At 45.0% G+C, this 6000-nt stretch overlaps 15 non-coding genes and 1 pseudogene across 15 annotated transcripts; all 16 read right to left on the bottom strand.

Moving 5' to 3' along the window:
• Positions 1-69: 69 nt before the first annotated feature.
• Positions 70-187, bottom strand: LOC138034496 (5S ribosomal RNA; annotated as a pseudogene).
• Positions 188-438: 251 nt separating this feature from the next.
• On the bottom strand, positions 439-557 carry LOC138034488 (5S ribosomal RNA). The gene has a single exon (XR_011129015.1). It is a non-coding gene; the product is annotated as a 5S ribosomal RNA (ribosomal RNA).
• Positions 558-807: 250 nt separating this feature from the next.
• Positions 808-926, bottom strand: LOC138034487 (5S ribosomal RNA). Its single transcript, XR_011129014.1, has one exon. It is a non-coding gene; the product is annotated as a 5S ribosomal RNA (ribosomal RNA).
• A 249-nt stretch (positions 927-1175) lies between these two features.
• LOC138034486 (5S ribosomal RNA) lies at positions 1176-1294 on the bottom strand. The gene has a single exon (XR_011129013.1). It is a non-coding gene; the product is annotated as a 5S ribosomal RNA (ribosomal RNA).
• Positions 1295-1545: 251 nt separating this feature from the next.
• LOC138034485 (5S ribosomal RNA) lies at positions 1546-1664 on the bottom strand. Its single transcript, XR_011129012.1, has one exon. It is a non-coding gene; the product is annotated as a 5S ribosomal RNA (ribosomal RNA).
• Positions 1665-1915: 251 nt separating this feature from the next.
• Positions 1916-2034, bottom strand: LOC138034483 (5S ribosomal RNA). Its single transcript, XR_011129010.1, has one exon. It is a non-coding gene; the product is annotated as a 5S ribosomal RNA (ribosomal RNA).
• A 251-nt stretch (positions 2035-2285) lies between these two features.
• Positions 2286-2404, bottom strand: LOC138034482 (5S ribosomal RNA). Its single transcript, XR_011129009.1, has one exon. It is a non-coding gene; the product is annotated as a 5S ribosomal RNA (ribosomal RNA).
• A 250-nt stretch (positions 2405-2654) lies between these two features.
• On the bottom strand, positions 2655-2773 carry LOC138034480 (5S ribosomal RNA). Its single transcript, XR_011129008.1, has one exon. It is a non-coding gene; the product is annotated as a 5S ribosomal RNA (ribosomal RNA).
• A 251-nt stretch (positions 2774-3024) lies between these two features.
• On the bottom strand, positions 3025-3143 carry LOC138034479 (5S ribosomal RNA). Its single transcript, XR_011129007.1, has one exon. It is a non-coding gene; the product is annotated as a 5S ribosomal RNA (ribosomal RNA).
• A 251-nt stretch (positions 3144-3394) lies between these two features.
• Positions 3395-3513, bottom strand: LOC138034478 (5S ribosomal RNA). Its single transcript, XR_011129006.1, has one exon. It is a non-coding gene; the product is annotated as a 5S ribosomal RNA (ribosomal RNA).
• A 251-nt stretch (positions 3514-3764) lies between these two features.
• Positions 3765-3883, bottom strand: LOC138034477 (5S ribosomal RNA). Its single transcript, XR_011129005.1, has one exon. It is a non-coding gene; the product is annotated as a 5S ribosomal RNA (ribosomal RNA).
• A 251-nt stretch (positions 3884-4134) lies between these two features.
• On the bottom strand, positions 4135-4253 carry LOC138034476 (5S ribosomal RNA). Its single transcript, XR_011129004.1, has one exon. It is a non-coding gene; the product is annotated as a 5S ribosomal RNA (ribosomal RNA).
• Positions 4254-4504: 251 nt separating this feature from the next.
• LOC138034475 (5S ribosomal RNA) lies at positions 4505-4623 on the bottom strand. The gene has a single exon (XR_011129003.1). It is a non-coding gene; the product is annotated as a 5S ribosomal RNA (ribosomal RNA).
• A 251-nt stretch (positions 4624-4874) lies between these two features.
• On the bottom strand, positions 4875-4993 carry LOC138034474 (5S ribosomal RNA). Its single transcript, XR_011129002.1, has one exon. It is a non-coding gene; the product is annotated as a 5S ribosomal RNA (ribosomal RNA).
• Positions 4994-5244: 251 nt separating this feature from the next.
• On the bottom strand, positions 5245-5363 carry LOC138034473 (5S ribosomal RNA). The gene has a single exon (XR_011129001.1). It is a non-coding gene; the product is annotated as a 5S ribosomal RNA (ribosomal RNA).
• Positions 5364-5614: 251 nt separating this feature from the next.
• LOC138034471 (5S ribosomal RNA) lies at positions 5615-5733 on the bottom strand. Its single transcript, XR_011128999.1, has one exon. It is a non-coding gene; the product is annotated as a 5S ribosomal RNA (ribosomal RNA).
• Positions 5734-6000: the final 267 nt, after the last annotated feature.

Raw genomic sequence — 6000 nt, 5'->3', positions numbered from 1 at the left:
ATGTGGACAATCAAGAAAATAGCAACTCCTGAATCAACCATAAACTAAACGCAATCAATAAAGTAGGAAGCCCTACAACACGAGGAATCCCAAGCGGTCACCCAGCGAAGTACTACTCTCGCCCTACAGGATTTGACTGCGGGGATCGGACGGGACCCGGTTTTTTGCCTGTGGTATGGTCGTAGACGGAAGAATACAAGCTCTAGTTGTATGTGTGATTTGTTTTCGTCAAGCCAAGCGAGAAAGCGAGTGAAAATCCCCCTTGCCCTCCCTTCAGACTGCAAAGAATGTTCAATTAATAGGCCATCAACCAGTTACATTGTGACGACAACTTTAACATTTGTCGCGCGCGAAAATTCAGTGCTCATGCAATGTGGACAAGCAAGAAAATAACAACTCATGAATCAACCATAAACTAAAAGCAATCAATAAAGTAGAAGCCTACAACACGAGGAATTCCCAAGCGGTCACCCAGCGAAGTACTACTCTCGCCCTACAGGATTTGACTGCGGGGATCGGACGGGACCCGGTTTTTTGCCTGTGGTATGGTCGTAGACGGAAGAATACAAGCTCTAGTTGTATGTGTGATTTGTTTTCGTCTAGCCAAGCGAGAAAGCGAGTGAAATGCCCAATTGCCTTCCCTTCAGACTTCAAAGAATTTTCAAATTATAGGCCATCAACTTTCCACATTGTTACGACTTCATTTACATTTGTCGCGCGCGAAAATTCAGTGCTCATGCAATGTGGACAAGCAAGAAAATAACAACTCATGAATCAACCATAAACTAAAGCAATCAATAAAGTAGAAGCCTACAACACGAGGAATTCCCAAGCGGTCACCCAGCGAAGTACTACTCTCGCCCTACAGGATTTGACTGCGGGGATCGGACGGGACCCGGTTTTTTGCCTGTGGTATGGTCGTAGACGGAAGAATACAAGCTCTAGTTGTATGTGTGATTTTTTTCGTCGAGCCAAGCGAGAAAGCGAGTGAAAATCCCCCTTGCCCTCCCTTCAGACTGCAAAGAATGTTCAATTAATAGGCCATCAACCAGTTACATTGTGACGACAACTTTAACATTTGTCGCGCGCGAAAATTCAGTGCTCATGCAATGTGGACAAGCAAGAAAATAACACTCATGAATCAACCATAAACTAAAAGCAATCAATAAAGTAGAAGCCTACAACACGAGGAATTCCCAAGCGGTCACCCAGCGAAGTACTACTCTCGCCCTACAGGATTTGACTGCGGGGATCGGACGGGACCCGGTTTTTTGCCTGTGGTATGGTCGTAGACGGAAGAATACAAGCTCTAGTTGTATGTGTGATTTGTTTTCGTCAAGCCAAGCGAGAAAGCGAGTGAAAATCCCCCTTGCCCTCCCTTCAGACTGCAAAGAATGTTCAATTAATAGGCCATCAACCAGTTACATTGTGACGACAACTTTAACATTTGTCGCGCGCGAAAATTCAGTGCTCATGCAATGTGGACAAGCAAGAAAATAACAACTCATGAATCAACCATAAACTAAAAGCAATCAATAAAGTAGAAGCCTACAACACGAGGAATTCCCAAGCGGTCACCCAGCGAAGTACTACTCTCGCCCTACAGGATTTGACTGCGGGGATCGGACGGGACCCGGTTTTTTGCCTGTGGTATGGTCGTAGACGGAAGAATACAAGCTCTAGTTGTATGTGTGATTTGTTTTCGTCAAGCCAAGCGAGAAAGCGAGTGAAAATCCCCCTTGCCCTCCCTTCAGACTGCAAAGAATGTTCAATTAATAGGCCATCAACCAGTTACATTGTGACGACAACTTTAACATTTGTCGCGCGCGAAAATTCAGTGCTCATGCAATGTGGACAAGCAAGAAAATAACAACTCATGAATCAACCATAAACTAAAAGCAATCAATAAAGTAGAAGCCTACAACACGAGGAATTCCCAAGCGGTCACCCAGCGAAGTACTACTCTCGCCCTACAGGATTTGACTGCGGGGATCGGACGGGACCCGGTTTTTTGCCTGTGGTATGGTCGTAGACGGAAGAATACAAGCTCTAGTTGTATGTGTGATTTGTTTTTGTCTAGCCAAGCGAGAAAGCGAGTGAAAATCCTTTTTGCCTTCCCTTCAGACTGCAAAGAATGTTCAATTAATAGGCCATCAACCAGTTACATTGTGACGACAACTTTAACATTTGTCGCGCGCGAAAATTCAGTGCTCATGCAATGTGGACAAGCAAGAAAATAACAACTCATGAATCAACCATAAACTAAAAGCAATCAATAAAGTAGAAGCCTACAACACGAGGAATTCCCAAGCGGTCACCCAGCGAAGTACTACTCTCGCCCTACAGGATTTGACTGCGGGGATCGGACGGGACCCGGTTTTTTGCCTGTGGTATGGTCGTAGACGGAAGAATACAAGCTCTAGTTGTATGTGTGATTTGTTTTCGTCAAGCCAAGCGAGAAAGCGAGTGAAAATCCCCCTTGCCCTCCCTTCAGACTGCAAAGAATGTTCAATTAATAGGCCATCAACCAGTTACATTGTGACGACAACTTTAACATTTGTCGCGCGCGAAATTCAGTGCTCATGCAATGTGGACAAGCAAGAAAATAACAACTCATGAATCAACCATAAACTAAAAGCAATCAATAAAGTAGAAGCCTACAACACGAGGAATTCCCAAGCGGTCACCCAGCGAAGTACTACTCTCGCCCTACAGGATTTGACTGCGGGGATCGGACGGGACCCGGTTTTTTGCCTGTGGTATGGTCGTAGACGGAAGAATACAAGCTCTAGTTGTATGTGTGATTTGTTTTCGTCAAGCCAAGCGAGAAAGCGAGTGAAAATCCCCCTTGCCCTCCCTTCAGACTGCAAAGAATGTTCAATTAATAGGCCATCAACCAGTTACATTGTGACGACAACTTTAACATTTGTCGCGCGCGAAAATTCAGTGCTCATGCAATGTGGACAAGCAAGAAAATAACAACTCATGAATCAACCATAAACTAAAAGCAATCAATAAAGTAGAAGCCTACAACACGAGGAATTCCCAAGCGGTCACCCAGCGAAGTACTACTCTCGCCCTACAGGATTTGACTGCGGGGATCGGACGGGACCCGGTTTTTTGCCTGTGGTATGGTCGTAGACGGAAGAATACAAGCTCTAGTTGTATGTGTGATTTGTTTTCGTCAAGCCAAGCGAGAAAGCGAGTGAAAATCCCCCTTGCCCTCCCTTCAGACTGCAAAGAATGTTCAATTAATAGGCCATCAACCAGTTACATTGTGACGACAACTTTAACATTTGTCGCGCGCGAAAATTCAGTGCTCATGCAATGTGGACAAGCACCAAAATAACAACTCATGAATCAACCATAAACTAAAAGCAATCAATAAAGTAGAAGCCTACAACACGAGGAATTCCCAAGCGGTCACCCAGCGAAGTACTACTCTCGCCCTACAGGATTTGACTGCGGGGATCGGACGGGACCCGGTTTTTTGCCTGTGGTATGGTCGTAGACGGAAGAATACAAGCTCTAGTTGTATGTGTGATTTGTTTTCGTCAAGCCAAGCGAGAAAGCGAGTGAAAATCCCCCTTGCCCTCCCTTCAGACTGCAAAGAATGTTCAATTAATAGGCCATCAACCAGTTACATTGTGACGACAACTTTAACATTTGTCGCGCGCGAAAATTCAGTGCTCATGCAATGTGGACAAGCAAGAAAATAACAACTCATGAATCAACCATAAACTAAAAGCAATCAATAAAGTAGAAGCCTACAACACGAGGAATTCCCAAGCGGTCACCCAGCGAAGTACTACTCTCGCCCTACAGGATTTGACTGCGGGGATCGGACGGGACCCGGTTTTTTGCCTGTGGTATGGTCGTAGACGGAAGAATACAAGCTCTAGTTGTATGTGTGATTTGTTTTCGTCAAGCCAAGCGAGAAAGCGAGTGAAAATCCCCCTTGCCCTCCCTTCAGACTGCAAAGAATGTTCAATTAATAGGCCATCAACCAGTTACATTGTGACGACAACTTTAACATTTGTCGCGCGCGAAAATTCAGTGCTCATGCAATGTGGACAAGCAAGAAAATAACAACTCATGAATCAACCATAAACTAAAAGCAATCAATAAAGTAGAAGCCTACAACACGAGGAATTCCCAAGCGGTCACCCAGCGAAGTACTACTCTCGCCCTACAGGATTTGACTGCGGGGATCGGACGGGACCCGGTTTTTTGCCTGTGGTATGGTCGTAGACGGAAGAATACAAGCTCTAGTTGTATGTGTGATTTGTTTTCGTCAAGCCAAGCGAGAAAGCGAGTGAAAATCCCCCTTGCCCTCCCTTCAGACTGCAAAGAATGTTCAATTAATAGGCCATCAACCAGTTACATTGTGACGACAACTTTAACATTTGTCGCGCGCGAAAATTCAGTGCTCATGCAATGTGGACAAGCAAGAAAATAACAACTCATGAATCAACCATAAACTAAAAGCAATCAATAAAGTAGAAGCCTACAACACGAGGAATTCCCAAGCGGTCACCCAGCGAAGTACTACTCTCGCCCTACAGGATTTGACTGCGGGGATCGGACGGGACCCGGTTTTTTGCCTGTGGTATGGTCGTAGACGGAAGAATACAAGCTCTAGTTGTATGTGTGATTTGTTTTCGTCAAGCCAAGCGAGAAAGCGAGTGAAAATCCCCCTTGCCCTCCCTTCAGACTGCAAAGAATGTTCAATTAATAGGCCATCAACCAGTTACATTGTGACGACAACTTTAACATTTGTCGCGCGCGAAAATTCAGTGCTCATGCAATGTGGACAAGCAAGAAAATAACAACTCATGAATCAACCATAAACTAAAAGCAATCAATAAAGTAGAAGCCTACAACACGAGGAATTCCCAAGCGGTCACCCAGCGAAGTACTACTCTCGCCCTACAGGATTTGACTGCGGGGATCGGACGGGACCCGGTTTTTTGCCTGTGGTATGGTCGTAGACGGAAGAATACAAGCTCTAGTTGTATGTGTGATTTGTTTTCGTCAAGCCAAGCGAGAAAGCGAGTGAAAATCCCCCTTGCCCTCCCTTCAGACTGCAAAGAATGTTCAATTAATAGGCCATCAACCAGTTACATTGTGACGACAACTTTAACATTTGTCGCGCGCGAAAATTCAGTGCTCATGCAATGTGGACAAGCAAGAAAATAACAACTCATGAATCAACCATAAACTAAAAGCAATCAATAAAGTAGAAGCCTACAACACGAGGAATTCCCAAGCGGTCACCCAGCGAAGTACTACTCTCGCCCTACAGGATTTGACTGCGGGGATCGGACGGGACCCGGTTTTTTGCCTGTGGTATGGTCGTAGACGGAAGAATACAAGCTCTAGTTGTATGTGTGATTTGTTTTCGTCAAGCCAAGCGAGAAAGCGAGTGAAAATCCCCCTTGCCCTCCCTTCAGGATGCGAAGAATGTTCAATTAATAGGCCATCAACCAGTTACATTGTGACGACAACTTTAACATTTGTCGCGCGCGAAAATTCAGTGCTCATGCAATGTGGACAAGCAAGAAAATAACAACTCATGAATCAACCATAAACTAAAAGCAATCAATAAAGTAGAAGCCTACAACACGAGGAATTCCCAAGCGGTCACCCAGCGAAGTACTACTCTCGCCCTACAGGATTTGACTGCGGGGATCGGACGGGACCCGGTTTTTTGCCTGTGGTATGGTCGTAGACGGAAGAATACAAGCTCTAGTTGTATGTGTGACGTGTTTCGTCTAGCCAAGCGAGAAAGCGAGTGAAATCCCCCTTGCCTTCCCTTCAGACTGCCAAGAATCTTCAACTAATCGGCCATCAACCAGTCACATTTTGTGACGACAACTTTAATCATTTGTACGCGCACAGCGAAAATTCAGTGCTCATGCAATGTGCACAAGCAAGAAAATTAACAAAACTCATGAATCAACCACCTTACAAACTAAAAGCGAATCACATCAAAGTAGA

This window comes from Montipora capricornis, unplaced genomic scaffold, assembly GCF_036669925.1.
Source record: "Montipora capricornis isolate CH-2021 unplaced genomic scaffold, ASM3666992v2 scaffold_119, whole genome shotgun sequence".
Classification (NCBI taxonomy): domain Eukaryota; kingdom Metazoa; phylum Cnidaria; class Anthozoa; order Scleractinia; family Acroporidae; genus Montipora; species Montipora capricornis.
The sequence above is the reverse complement of the archived record's forward strand: the minus strand, read 5'-3'. Positions and strand labels throughout refer to the sequence as shown.